The following is a 12,869-nucleotide window of genomic DNA, read 5'->3' on the forward strand; positions in this document are numbered from 1 at the left end:
TGGTTTAAAAGTTGAGTGTGTGTTGGAACTTTCTGGAAGCAATATATTAAAAATGGCACTTTCCTTCCCCAGAAACATTGATGTAGCCATTGAAACGGAACCCAGGAATGTGAATTTTCATAAGCACTTAGGCGACCATGCAGGTGCTTCTTGGACCTTGCAGTGAGGAGCCCTGGAGCGTGACGAGCTCCAGGAAGCCCCAAAGTTAAGTGTACCCAGTTCTCAGCCACCCCATTGTTCTTAGGATTGTGCAAACCGGTAAAGTTGTCTTGAGTTTCTGAGGTCAAAAGGACAAAAGGTTACTGAATGAATGAACGTCACAAAATTTTAAGGGTTTCTCAGCATTGTGGCGCTTTTTTCTCCCATCAGCCCTTTGGTGTTTGGGTTTGGCCTTGTTAGTTAAGATACTCGCAGGAATGAAGGCTCACACCGAATGATGGTGCTGAAGGCTTTGGATGTGATCTCAAATCCAGTGGTGGAGAGACGCATGCCTGGCCATGTTGGTTGTGAAAAGACAGCCACAATTAAACCAAGAAGCAGAAAAGACAGCCTTAGGGTGTGTGGGTGGCAGCGGGCAGGCCTGTGTGGGTCACGCGTGTCTGTGCCGCAGCAGGATGGCGGGGGGAGGCTTTGCCCCCTGAGATGCAGCGTAGCAGTGAGTGCTTCCACTTAGAAAAGGCAGAATCTTTTCTTGGGGCTGGATCATCATCTCCGCGTGTTCAAAAAGGCCGTAATAATCAAAACCTAATAATCAGGAAACATTTTGAAGCAATTGGAGTGTGCCAGCCGCATCTTGTGTGCACGTTCTTGTCTTTTTTTATTTGCTTTTTAGGGCCGCCCCTGCGGCATATGGAAGTTCCCCAGGCTAGGGGTTGAATTGGAGCTACAGCCACCAGCCTCCGCCACAGCAGCTTGGGATCTGAGCTGCATCTGCGGGCTACACCACAGCTCACGGCAATGCCAGATCCCTGACCCACTGAGCAAGGCCAGGGATCGAACCCGCAACTTCATGGTTCCTAGTTGGATTTGTTAACCACTGCGCCACGACAGGAACTCCTCCCTTGTGTACACTTTCTTATTCTTCCCTAGGGCCCTACGAAGTGGCATCTCTCCTATTGCATTTTACAGGAGAGGACAGGGACGCTTCAAGAGCAAGGAGGGAGGAGTTCCCATCGTGGCTCAGTGGTTAACGAACCTGACTAGTATCCGTGAGGATGCAGGTTCACTCCCTGACCTCGCTCAGTGGGTTAAGGAACCGGTGTTGCTGTGAGCTGTGGTGTAGGTTGCAGACGTGGCTCGGATCTGGCATTGCTGTGGCTGTGGTGGAGGCCGGCAGCTCTGATTTGACCCCTAACCTGGGAACCTCTGTATGCCGTGGGTTTGGCCCCAAAAATACCAAAAAAAAAAAAAAAAAAAAAAAAGAGCAAGAAGGGAGGAGCGCCTTCTGCTGCTGGGTCTAGATTAGAAATCAAGTCACCTAGGGAGGCCGTGGCACGCACTGGTGGTGTTGGAAATTAAGATAACTCTGGCTCAGGTCGCCAGTGTTGGAAAGTGAGACACGTGGACAAGGAGACGTCTCGACAAGGCTCTTTCCTCCTGCAGAAGGGCGCGGGTCCTCCAAAAAGCATGTGCGCCCAACAAAGGACCCTCCCCTATTGGTCCCTAACGCAGGTGATGTGCCTTCCCCTTCCCATGGGTCGGGTCAGGGCGCACACTCTTCCCGGGTGGCTCATTGAAACAATTTGTTGCTGGGAAAAGAGGGAAACAGGAAGGGGGTCGCCGGGGCATTTCCGCCGAAACCGAGCAAAATGGAGTCGCCAAGATTTCCTTTGATACAAAAGACATTATGTTACTTTCCACAGTGGGATTCAGGCAGCCTCTGCTCTGCTCAGGACGGACAGAATGCCAGAAAGGAAGGCTTCTGAAGAAGAGTCTCTTGCATCTTGGAGACAGATTATGGGCTTTCCTGATATGCTTTCCTTAATTCCCATGTATCATCTGTTGCCTCTAAAGCATCTTCCCTGTGTTGCCGGGGACCCAGGGAAGAGAGCATGTGTCGCTCACTCGTGGGTCAGAGTGGTCCAGGGACGTGTCCCTCTGCCCTGCCCCTGGTTCCTTTGGTGCTGGCGGCAGTCTCCAGCAGGCTCCTAGGGCGGAGGCTCCTACCTTGGGCTCTGTGGACCATCTCACAGAGGTGGCGAGCCTCCTTCAATGGCCGTGGCAGAATTTTGAAAGTTGGCGTGCATGTGCCCATGCCTGCAACCTGCATTTTTCTAGGTGGTGGCGTCCGTGGCTTCCACTGAGCTCTCTGAGCCATCTGTAACCCCCAGCAGACAGACGCCTCACTGCATCAGGGATGTGTGTTGCTGGGCTGTGGCTGGCTGGTCCCGGCCCTTGCCTCCAACTACTGTTTGCTGGTCAGTGGCATCTGCATCACCTGGGAATTTGTCAGGAATGCAGAATCTTGGGCCCTCCCTGGTACCTCCCGAATCGGAACTGGCAGTTTTAACACGATGCCCCAGTGATTTCTATGAACATTAAAATTTGAGAAGCTCTGGTCTGGGCAACCCTCTCCATCTGGTGAGTCAGCTTCCTGTGCCAACGCTGTGCTAGGAATGTTTGTTAAAAAGTCTTATTTCCTTAAAATCTTTCTTAGGGAATGGGCTTCATTTATGTGTACTATTTCTCATCTTTGACCTTTGCTTATTGGTACTTGAGCTGATTATAAACTGAGTTAGCTCTCGATAAAGGGATTTTTGACCTGCATTGGTTAATTTACGTGAGCTTTTATGTTGGCCATAAAGTGGCATCTGACCTAACCTTTTGCAGCGACTAAATTGGAGGTGATAAACTATTGATGTGCTAAGCAAACTCCATCCCCCGTAAGGAATTGCTTCTAACAGTATCATCTTGTGTTTTCAAGAAGTGATTGCCGCGCCTTCTCAGCTGACCATGGGTCTCTCGGGGAGGTCTTTGCTGACCCTGGGTCTCTTGGTGAGGCCTTTGTGTGTCTGTACTCTTCCCCTTCTTACCTTTAGCCTAGAGTTGGCTCGCTCTTCAGCTTCCTGTCGCTCTAACTTTTTGATGAGTTGTCAACAATAAGCCAGTTTAGCCTTACATTTGCCTGGAGAGTTGCCTGATGACTCATTCTCACAGTTAATAAACGCAGCCAGCTGGATGTCCATGCCTCTTTAGTCTTGTGATTGTATGTTTTCTGGTGACATAACACACTGGACTCTGTTCCTCTCTGAAGGAGATCTGGGTGTCTATTGATCTGGCGATTCCGCCAGTTCGTGTTGAACTTGAGCCCCGCTGTCGAACATTAACTCCCTGTGGGTGTTGGCAAAAGCAGTCTCTGGTTGCATCTTAATGTGATTCCTTTGCAAGGAACAAGTATCATATAGTACCTGACATGTATATATATATATATATTTTAAGCCATGTCGCAAGTAAACTTCATTCTCAATTATGAACAGGCATTTGTACTGTTTTGGGGGGTGTGTGTGTGTGTTTAAATCTGGTTACGTGCACACCGCCCCCCAGCAGACCGAAGTTGTTGCTGTTGGAGCCCCACACTAGTCCCGGCCACATCTCTCACCTCTAGCCCGTGCCTGACACTTGCAGGAGCAGTCAGTAAATATTTGCTGACTGACTGAGGAGAGGGACACCTTCGCTGCTCTGATTTACAGGTGAGCCCCTGTTTGTTGAAAGGCAGCGGTCGTGTATGGAGTGTTCTCTCTGAGACAAGCCCTGGGCGCAGTGCTTTCGATAGGGTTCTGCTATTTAATTCTCTCAACACCCTTACCAGGCAGGTGGTCTCACTGTGCCCATTTCACAGCTGGGAAAAACTGGAAAGGCACTTGCCTAGCATCCTGTAGCTGGTGAACGCGGAGCAGGGATTAGACCTGGGCCATCTGACTTTGAAGCTTGTGCTAATAAATACGAGAGCTTTTCACTCTGTTCCAGTAGCTACATGGGGCCCTGGCATCTGCTGACTCCTTTAAAATGGTAAACAGATGCAGACAGAGAATGCTGGCAGCCTGGGTGTATGGGGACGTCCCCTTCCGCCCTGCAGAGGTAGAGCCACAGCGTGGTGAGTGTGGCCCCGGTTCTCCCTGTGTCCACCCTGAAGCCTGGTTGGAGGGCCTCTGTGACCTTAGACACTACTCTCTTTGTTTCTGGAATAAACCGTGTCACCCTGCCGTTTTCTAGAATTAGTGGCAAAACAGTCTCAAAGCCCCGGTCATAAGCACGTATTTGGGTCTTTTTTTTTTTTTTTTTTTTTTTTTTTAAAGCCCATTTCCCTTCTCAGGACCTAGGCCCGAGAGTCTGGTTTAGAACATTTTTTTTTAAGACAAACCTAAAGCTCTGTGCTCTGCTGTCTCTCCTGTGACTGTCTTCGTGTGTGTGTTGACAAGTATTTGACAGCAGTAAGGCTTGCGACAGCATGTAGCTCGCTGATGGTTATTTAAAGGCAGTCTCTCCTGAGGTTACCTTAAGCCTGGCACTGCAGTGGGCACAACGGTTTGTTCTCTTGTAAGACCGTCATGGCAGAACTGAGAGGGGGCATCTCATTTGTCACCCTGAAAAGACCTTTTCGTTTAGCGGTTTACACTTAACAGCAAAAACAGTGAGCGGGTATTGGAAATAATATGCAGACCAGTTTGCTTGTTGTCCTGTGGTCCTGGGCTGGGGATGACTCAGACGTTTTAGAGCAAGCTCCACAATTGGTTTCACATCATGTTTTTTTGGTGTATGGTTGTGGAACTCTGCATAGGCTTCAACGTGTTTTTGGTGCGTTGCTGCAGTGTGCTCTGTGTGTCTTACAGGTGAGTCCTAGGATGTTACTGCCTCGCAGGTTCCTGCGAGTCTGTGTTGTTGCTTCTTGAGCAGACCTCTGTCTGTCTGTTAGTCCTGCGTTTGGCAAAATAGGAGTATTTAAAAATCTCTGGGAGTTCCCGTTGTGGTGCAGTGGTTAATGCATCCGACCAGGAACCATGAGGTTGCGGGTTCGATCCCTGGCCTCGCTCAGTGGGTTAAGGATCCGGCGTTGCCATGAGCTGTGGTGTAGATCACAGACTTGGCTTGGATCTGATGTTGCTGTGGCTGTGGTGTAGGCCAGGAGCTGTGGCTCCAACTCGACTCCTAGCCTGGGAACCTCCATATGCTGCACGTGCGGCCCTAAAAAGTTAAAAAAAAAAAAAAAGAAAAAAGAAAAATCCTGGAGGGTCAGCTCTTAATCAAACACCTCAGCTGGATTTTCTTTGGCAGGGCTGAGCTGGAAAGTGCTGGGCCCTGAGGCCCTGGTACCCGCCGTTTACCTGACGTCCCGCAGGGCTGCAGCCCTGGCATCAGCAGCTGTATAAGCTCCAGGGTGGGTGTCCTGGCAAGAGAGCCAGACAGGTGATTTGTTAAATTATTACCCGTGTGCAGCTTCTGGCCTCTGGTACCAGGCAGCATGGGGCTTGGCAGGATTAAAAGCAGGCTGATTACACAGCCAGCAGAGGTGGGAGGTGAGACTGCCAGCTGCCACCGTGCTGAACTGTCGAGATGGCCCCAGAACGTGGTCCCACCAGCTGTGTGTCTGTGGAACTTCAGAGCATACGAGAAAGAAGAGATCTAAGAACAAAGTGTTGACTAGATAAGGATTTCACAGGAGGCCTTCCTGATGGGACAGGGCATCGAGAGTGCCACAGTGAGGGCTAGGCTTTCAGCAGAACGGGCAGGAAGTCGTTTTTAGGAGTTAGGGGAGAATCTGGCATATGTTGACTAGTTACCGAGGGTCTTTTGCCCTCTGCTACTCCAGGTTCGTTCTACTGGGATTCCTAGTGTGAGCACAGGCCACCTGTTCATTTTATTTCTTTCTATTTAGTCGCTTCCTGTATGCAAGACGTGCATTCTGCCTTCCCTCCCACAAGAACCCAAGGCTTCCTCCTCCCTCAGGCTTGGGCAGTGGCCTCCGCTAAGCAAGGGGGCCGCGACGAGCAGAGCTTCGTTCCCTAGCTGTGTGGTCTTGGGGAGAATCGCATGGCCTCCTCGATAGGAGAGCTGGGAGAATTGAAAGCAGCTGATCTGTTGAAAGCGCTTGTGACAATGCCTCACACCCAGGCCCCTGTATTAGTAATGGTAACGCCGTTAGTTCTCTTGGCATCTGTTATCAGCGTCATTACTAAGCCAGGAGGAGTCGTTGCGGAGGAAGAGAATGGTTGATGGCTGTCTTCCATCCACTGCCAGGGGCCTGGCGATCTCACTTTTTGTCCCTCCTCCTGCAGGGGGGCGGTGGAGGAGGATGGCCATTCAGGGACTGAGAGGGAGTGGGGTCCCTCCGCATAGCCCAGCCTGGGGGGGGCCCCAGGTCAACAGCCCCTTCCTAGAGGCTGGCCGGGCATCACAGCCTGGAGCAGCGTCGGCCCCTTTGATTTAATCTCTGCCCTGCCCACAGGCCAGCAGAAGTTCAAAGCGTTCTTATTTTTCTATTGTAATTCTTTAGAGGGATGATAAATTCCTTCTGGGACATTCAGGACATTTTCTTTCTTTCTTTCTTTTTTTTTTAAAGAAAATGAAATTGGCAACACTAGCTGGAGGATAAAGCAAGAAGTACTTAGGAGCCAGTATTCCAAGAAGGTCTTTCTGTCTGGCCGAGATTCTAGATCCGAGGGGAGGAAACTTTTCTTGGGCCAGAAAGTATCCCTTCTAGGTATCCTTGGTGGAGTTAGTGCTCAGAACCCAGTTTGAAAAACCTGCTTGTGACAGTGTTGCTTTTCCTGCTGCAGTCTGTCCAGCCTGGGATTTTGAAATTCGGTGCAGGATGCCCATGGGGATTCGGCTTCCAGGCGCTGAGCAGAAGGAGGAGGAAGCAGAGGCCAAGGACCTGGGTTTTGTCATCGACTTAACTAGTTAACCCCGGGAATCTTATAGCTGTGCCCCAGGACTTCATTTGTAAATTTCAGAACATCTTCTAGCTTACAAGGGCGTTGATCACCAGTGAGACAGTTCTGAATCTGTGGATGATTTTTAGATATAATCTAAAGATAACAAGGGCATAGATACCTGCTCCCATTGCAGTTGATGTGTTTGATGAGCCGAAGAGCTGGGGCTTCCTCTGTCCGTTCAGGTGGGGGAACAGGGGCTGCGTTGTAGGTCAGATTCCCAGGTAAGTGAAGAGGAAAGGTACAGGTGTCACGATACAGTAAGGCTCGTACCCAAGCCTGGGATGAGATGAGGTGCTTTTACAGAGTTGGCTTGTTCCGTCCTCAGGATTCCATAATGTAGGAGGTGCCATACCCACTTCGCAGCGCGGGAAAACAGAGGGTTGCATGGTTTCATTCAGTCATTAAATAATCATTTATTGGATTTCTGCTCTGTGTTGGCTATGAAGATGATTATCGTGAGCTGACCACCCACGAGTTTCTGCTGGGGTTGTTGGAATTCACCCCAGGATTGCCTGGCCCCAAGGCCCATGACTTGTCACCGCACCTGTTCTTTCTCACGGAGGGCTCGTGGTGGAAGGGACCCAGTGGCCCGCCCCTTGCTGAGGCCCCTGGTCACAGAGCTGGGCATTCCGTAGCGCCAACACTGAAGCCCAGGGCGGTCCCATGTCATCTGTGCCGTCTTCCACTAAGCCCCGCTGTCTCTTATTATTACTGTCAAGACTTGAAAAAAAATTTCAATAATCAAAACCTGGCTTAAATGTTAGGCATTTTTGTGCTTTTAAAACACAGAGGATGCTCAGGCAGAGGCCAATTTTTCTCTCGATGACTCAGACCTGTTATTATGTGTTTCATTCATGTACCATATAATTTTGCGTCTGCATTTTCAGTTTTTCATTGTCTTCCTCTCTCTGTGTCATTTGTCACCTCACCTGCAGTCACGGAGAGTGTCCCTAACGGCCTCTCACTTCGTTTGGGGATGGTTGTTTCTAACCTGCTGTGAGTGAGCAAAATGAGCTTCTGGGTTTTTGCTTCTGGGTGTGTGTGAAACAAAAAGCAGGAAGTTGCCGGGCGAGACTTGCAGAGTAAGAGCCGCTGACTTTGTGACAGCCGCCTCTGGAGGTGGCCTCTGTGGTTATTTGTATTCCGGTCCCCTGGCCTGTGGTCGTGATCTTGCTACCTGTGGCCTCTGTGGGAGGGATCGAGAGCGCAGGCTTTGGCCTCCACGGGACCTGGCTCAAATCCCGGCTCCTCCGCGTGTTTGGGATCTGAGTCACCGTAACATCTGTCAGCCAGCGTTGTCGTATCTTGGCACGAGAAGCCCCCCGTAAAGGATCATGATGGTGATTGTAGACTTCGTCGTATTGGTGGAGATGGGGGCAGCGTGACCAGTGGTGGCACTCAGGTTACTGTGTAGAGTGTGGTTTAAGAGCATGGGCTCCAGGAGTGCCTGTTGTGGCTCAGCGGCTTAAGAACCAGACATAGCCTCTAAGAGGATGTGGTTCGATCCCTGGCCTCGCTCAGTGGGTGAAGGATGTGGCATTGCCTCAGGCTGGGGTGTAGATCGCAGATGCAGCTCAGGTCCTGGGTTGCTGTGGCTGTGGTGCAGGCCGGCAGCTGCAGCTCCAGGTCGACCCCGAGTCTGGGAACTTCCATATGCGGCAGGTATGGCCCTCAAAAGAAAAAGAAAAAGCCTGGGCGTTAGGGTCAGGAAGATCTGGAGTTCGCGCTTTGCCTCCCCAACTGCACGACCAGTAATCGGAGCTACAGTCTGTATCTTCCGTAGATCTCGACAGCAGTGGGGGGCCTTGAGTTAATGTGGGGGCCCATTCCTAACTCTGCTGACCCAAATCTAGAAGCTGCTTCTGCTTGCCCACCTGCAATATAGGACGGTAATAGACCCAGCTGTCAGGATTGTTGAGGGGATGAGCTTAGTGGGTCCATGCAGTGCTTCACTCAGTGCCTGGCACAGGTAAGTGCTCCCTGGATGTTGGGTGCTGCCAGCGGTGCCCGCCCCCCAGGCATCCAGGAAGTTGGATCCTCCTTTTGTTCCTTCAGGGTTGTAGTTTATGCCTCTTTCCCAGCACTGTGGTTCCTTTCACAATCACTCTTCCTGGTCTTGGTTCTTTGGGCTTTTGTCACTACCCAGGATTGAAGGAAGACCAGTAGATGGTTTTTCTGGGAACACTTGTACCCCCTCCCCGGGGGAAATAGATGCTTTGCTTTGGGAATTTCCTTCGCGGGTAGGTAGGAATTGTCTCCGTGTCCAGTCCTCAGCCCGGAACCCCCGACCCTCTGGCAGGTTGTAGGAATGCGGGCAACACTCAGGAGGCAAGGATCTGTTAAGAGTGAAAAGTGTTTGCCTTTCAAATGCCTCTGTCCTTCCTTCTGGAAGAAAATTTGACAGCCCTTCCGATTGGTCCTGCGCTCGTGCTTTACCACTCTTACCTACTTGTCTCGTCACAGACTCATCTGGGGCTTATAGAATATGCATTATTAAAACAGGCCATTCTGTGTTAAGATTATTTTATTCTCTTTTTGTTTCTTTTAAGCCCAGCGTATAAACCAGGGTCCTTCCTGGCCAATTCTAAAATGGTTGGGAAAATGAAACTAAAAAAATACATCGTCCTCTTTCCCCCAAGACTTTACACGTGCATTCACTTTCCTCTTCCTGATAACCATTTGTAACTAAAATACTGGATCTGAGAAGAAGGGTTTTGCCCTGCTGTGCAGGGGACTGTTGATTGACAGCTCCGTGAGGCTGGCGGTGGTCTTCTTTGACATGCACTTGTCGTGAGGGGATCGTCTCTGTACTTGTGGGGCTGGCAGCCCCCCCAGCACTCTCAGGGCCAGCTGCCCCATGGCTGTTGTGTGGAGTTGCCCAAATCTGGTCTTTGCCTCCCCTACCGAGCGTTGGCCTGTTGTGCTAGGTGATTGTGACAAACAGCAGGTGCCTCTCGTTCCTCCACTGGTCTGACCTTGTCCGCAGCCCAGACCAGCTAGTCTGCCTGCATTTCTGGTTTCCTGACCTCCGTGCTTCTGTGCTCGTGGTCCTCACTATTGCTGTTCCTGGAATCGGCCACTGTGTTCAAGCCAGAGGCTCGGTTTAATTATGTAGGTTAGTGAGTGCTGGTTAGGCGTGTGCTTTTGTTGAGTCGGGGAAAGGCTGGTCCTGAAGAGGAGGAGAGGAGGCTTTGAGGTGGCTGTTTTACTGTAACTTCCGACCCCTGGGTTTCCTTGACTGATGCTTGGTGGAAGGGAGAAAGAAGGCTGGGTACCATCTTCTTCCCTGCAAAGGACCCAGCCAGGATGCACTGTGTGTCCTGCGTCACACCTGCTGTCTCAGAATGCTTATTATATAGTGCCGCTTTTCTCAAAACTGCCCCACTTTGGATACGGTCACCCTGTGTATGGATCACATCAGGCTCCGCTGAAACCTTTGTTAGCAGGAAGGAACTTGGGCTCGCAGTGGGATTTTTCCCGAGTAGATTATAAAAGAGTGACGCCACCCCTTCCACCCAAATCGGCAAGAGAGAATGGTTCTGGAGATGACTGTTCCACCCTGAATAACGTCAAGAAGTGACACATCTGCAGAGCAGAGGGCATTTTCGATCTTTGTTGTAGGAGAGAATGATGTGATGTGGTTGGGATTTCTGGATTCAAGAAGCAGAACTTCAGGGCTAAGTGGCTCAAATCAGATGTGGTGACTGGAGAAGAGTGTGAACCCTGAAGGAACGAATGATGAGCTTCCTCCGTGTCACGCAGCCCAGCAGGAAAGGGCAGATCCAAAGTGGGTGCCCCATGCGTCTGGCTCTCTCCACCGCTCTCTGCCCTGTTAGCATTTTCAGGTCATGGCTGGATGTGCTCCTCATGCAGGGGATGGAGCGGATGCAGATCATGAGCCGCTGTTTCAGCTGGGACGTGGCAGCAGCAGATTCAAGCTCAGGGCCTTCCTATCCCTGTTACCTGGGCGAGGGATACATCATGGATGCTTTTGGCCTGATGAGAATAATTAGTATGAGGGTATATTGGCGCAGAGCGAACCTTTTTGAGCCTGTCTGTGGGAGTTAAGTCATTTCCCTAGAGAGCTGGCCGGGCCTCAAGAAACTCAGCGCATGGGGATATTATTCATGTTCAATAAATGTCAGACAGCTTCCACAGATGTATGGGTTTCTCAATCCAAAGAAGCTGCTCTTATTAGGGTTTCTTGCAAGCCCTGGGATGGGGGTGTGGGTTGGTTCTAATCAGTCAGCTCATTACAAGTATGGTTGAGGTATCTGGCTGAGAAAACAAGGCGATTTTTGTGGCTTTTAATTAACCCAGTTGAGGAGGACTCTGGAGATGCTGAACAATTGTTTTGTGGGGACAACGAGATAGGGTAGGAAGAGGAATCGAAGCAGTCCCCAAGCCTCAGACTTTCCCATTTGTATTAAATTTCCACAAGTTTGAGATATTTCTGAGAGCATATTATTGTTTACAATTTTCTACTCTTTTTATTTTTTCATAACTGATGACCTGTGAGTCCTCACATTGCTTTGTTTCAGGTAATGGCCTGCTGAACTCAGGTTGTTTGATTCATAGAGCCGTGCAGGTGGATGAAAGCAATCATCCTTCAAAAATTGTTATGAATAGTACACGTTGGCACCAGGGGGCTAACTGACCAGATCAGCATAGGTTTTGTCTTTTTCTCCGAAGCAGTTTCTGTGGGAGCCAGCAACAGACCACACACACAAACACACACACACACACACACACACACACACACACACACACACACACACACGCACGGAAGCCTCTGAGCCACCGGGAGTTAAATCCATTTGCCATTACTGACATTCTAAGCCCTGTGATTGGTCAACCAGCCAGACCACTGCGTACGCCGCCCCTCTCAGTTTGTATCGTTTTCCTTGATATCTCTTTTCCATGTACAGGCCTGCTCTCAGATCTCCATAGCTACATCAAAATATGTTTGAGAGGTTTGTTTTTTCAGACAGGCAAATGTGACCTTGTAGATCTGCTCCTTTCATTATTTAGTTTTACACAGAATGTTCTGAATACAAATTAGAATAGCACCCTCTTTTGAGGGGTGTTGGTGAGAATTCAAGATGATAATCCTCTCAAAATCCCGGTTGTGATGCCTGACACACACAGGTGCACAGCCTGTGGGTGTCTCTCTCTCTTGCTTTCTGGGGCTCCCTGCTCTGCTCTCCCTACCTTGGTAAAGCAGCTTGTTCAAGGGTCCCACTGACCACGCAGGAGCCAGATCCACCTGTTCCATTCATGCTACTGCATCACCCTGCTTCTCCTCCTGTCCCTCTGGCCTTTCCTCCTTCCCTTTCTTTCTTTTTTTGGTCGCCCTGTGGCATGTGGAGCTCCTGGGCCAGGGATCGGATCCCGGCTGCAGTCATGACCTAGGCTGCAGCTGTGGCAATGCTGGATCCTTAACCCACGTTGCCGGGCTGGGGGTCTCACCTGCATCCAGCGCTCCCAGGATGCTGCTGATCCCTTACGGCACCGCAGGAACTCCTCTTCCTCCCCCTTCCTTGGTCCTTTGGCGTCTTTCTCTGTGTCCAGGAGAAGACGGTCTCTGAGTTTCTGTGCTCTGTTGACTTACGTTTCCTTGGCTATCTTCGTTGCTTCTTCGGTGATGCTCAGCTCTCTCCCTCTGGCCTGACTTCCCTCCTGGGGTTCCGTGTATCCACGTCCAGCTGACTGTCAGCATCTCTACCTGGAGAGCTGCCGGCATGCGGCTCAGATTCAACATACCTCAAATGCAAACCTCCCTCCCCTTCTTTCTACAAAGGTGTCTTCCTCCTCTCATCCCTGGGTCTTTGGTGGTCAGCTCTCCCCCCCCTCACCCCCTCCCTCCCTTCTCTTTGTCTCTCATCCAGATCGCGTGGATCTGACCCAGGTGATACTCCTTCCTCTGCTCTTTCCTGT

The 12,869-nt window shown here is 50.5% G+C and overlaps 2 protein-coding genes across 22 annotated transcripts in view; both read left to right on the top strand.

Moving 5' to 3' along the window:
* Positions 1-12,869, top strand: part of LOC146405800 (uncharacterized) — a 474,542-nt gene that overhangs the window by 459,943 nt on the left and 1,730 nt on the right. The window lies entirely within an intron of this gene.
* The window catches only part of ARHGAP26 (Rho GTPase activating protein 26), a 457,576-nt gene that overhangs the window by 51,550 nt on the left and 393,157 nt on the right, over positions 1-12,869 (top strand). Inside the window, exon 1 of one of the 21 annotated variants that reach the window (XM_085014894.1) lies at positions 3,578-3,689. The exons of the other annotated variants lie outside the window; for them this stretch is intronic. The gene's annotated coding sequence lies outside the window, so the exon portion shown is untranslated. Of the gene's footprint in view, positions 1-3,577; positions 3,690-12,869 lie in introns of those variants that run through there. 21 annotated transcript variants of the gene reach the window in all.

The sequence above is a fragment of the Sus scrofa genome, chromosome 2 (assembly GCF_054392235.1).
Source record: "Sus scrofa isolate SSC_HxYL_T2T_F1_AM1 chromosome 2, Sscrofa_HxYL_maternal_Yorkshire_Landrace_v2.0, whole genome shotgun sequence".
NCBI classification, from domain to species: domain Eukaryota; kingdom Metazoa; phylum Chordata; class Mammalia; order Artiodactyla; family Suidae; genus Sus; species Sus scrofa.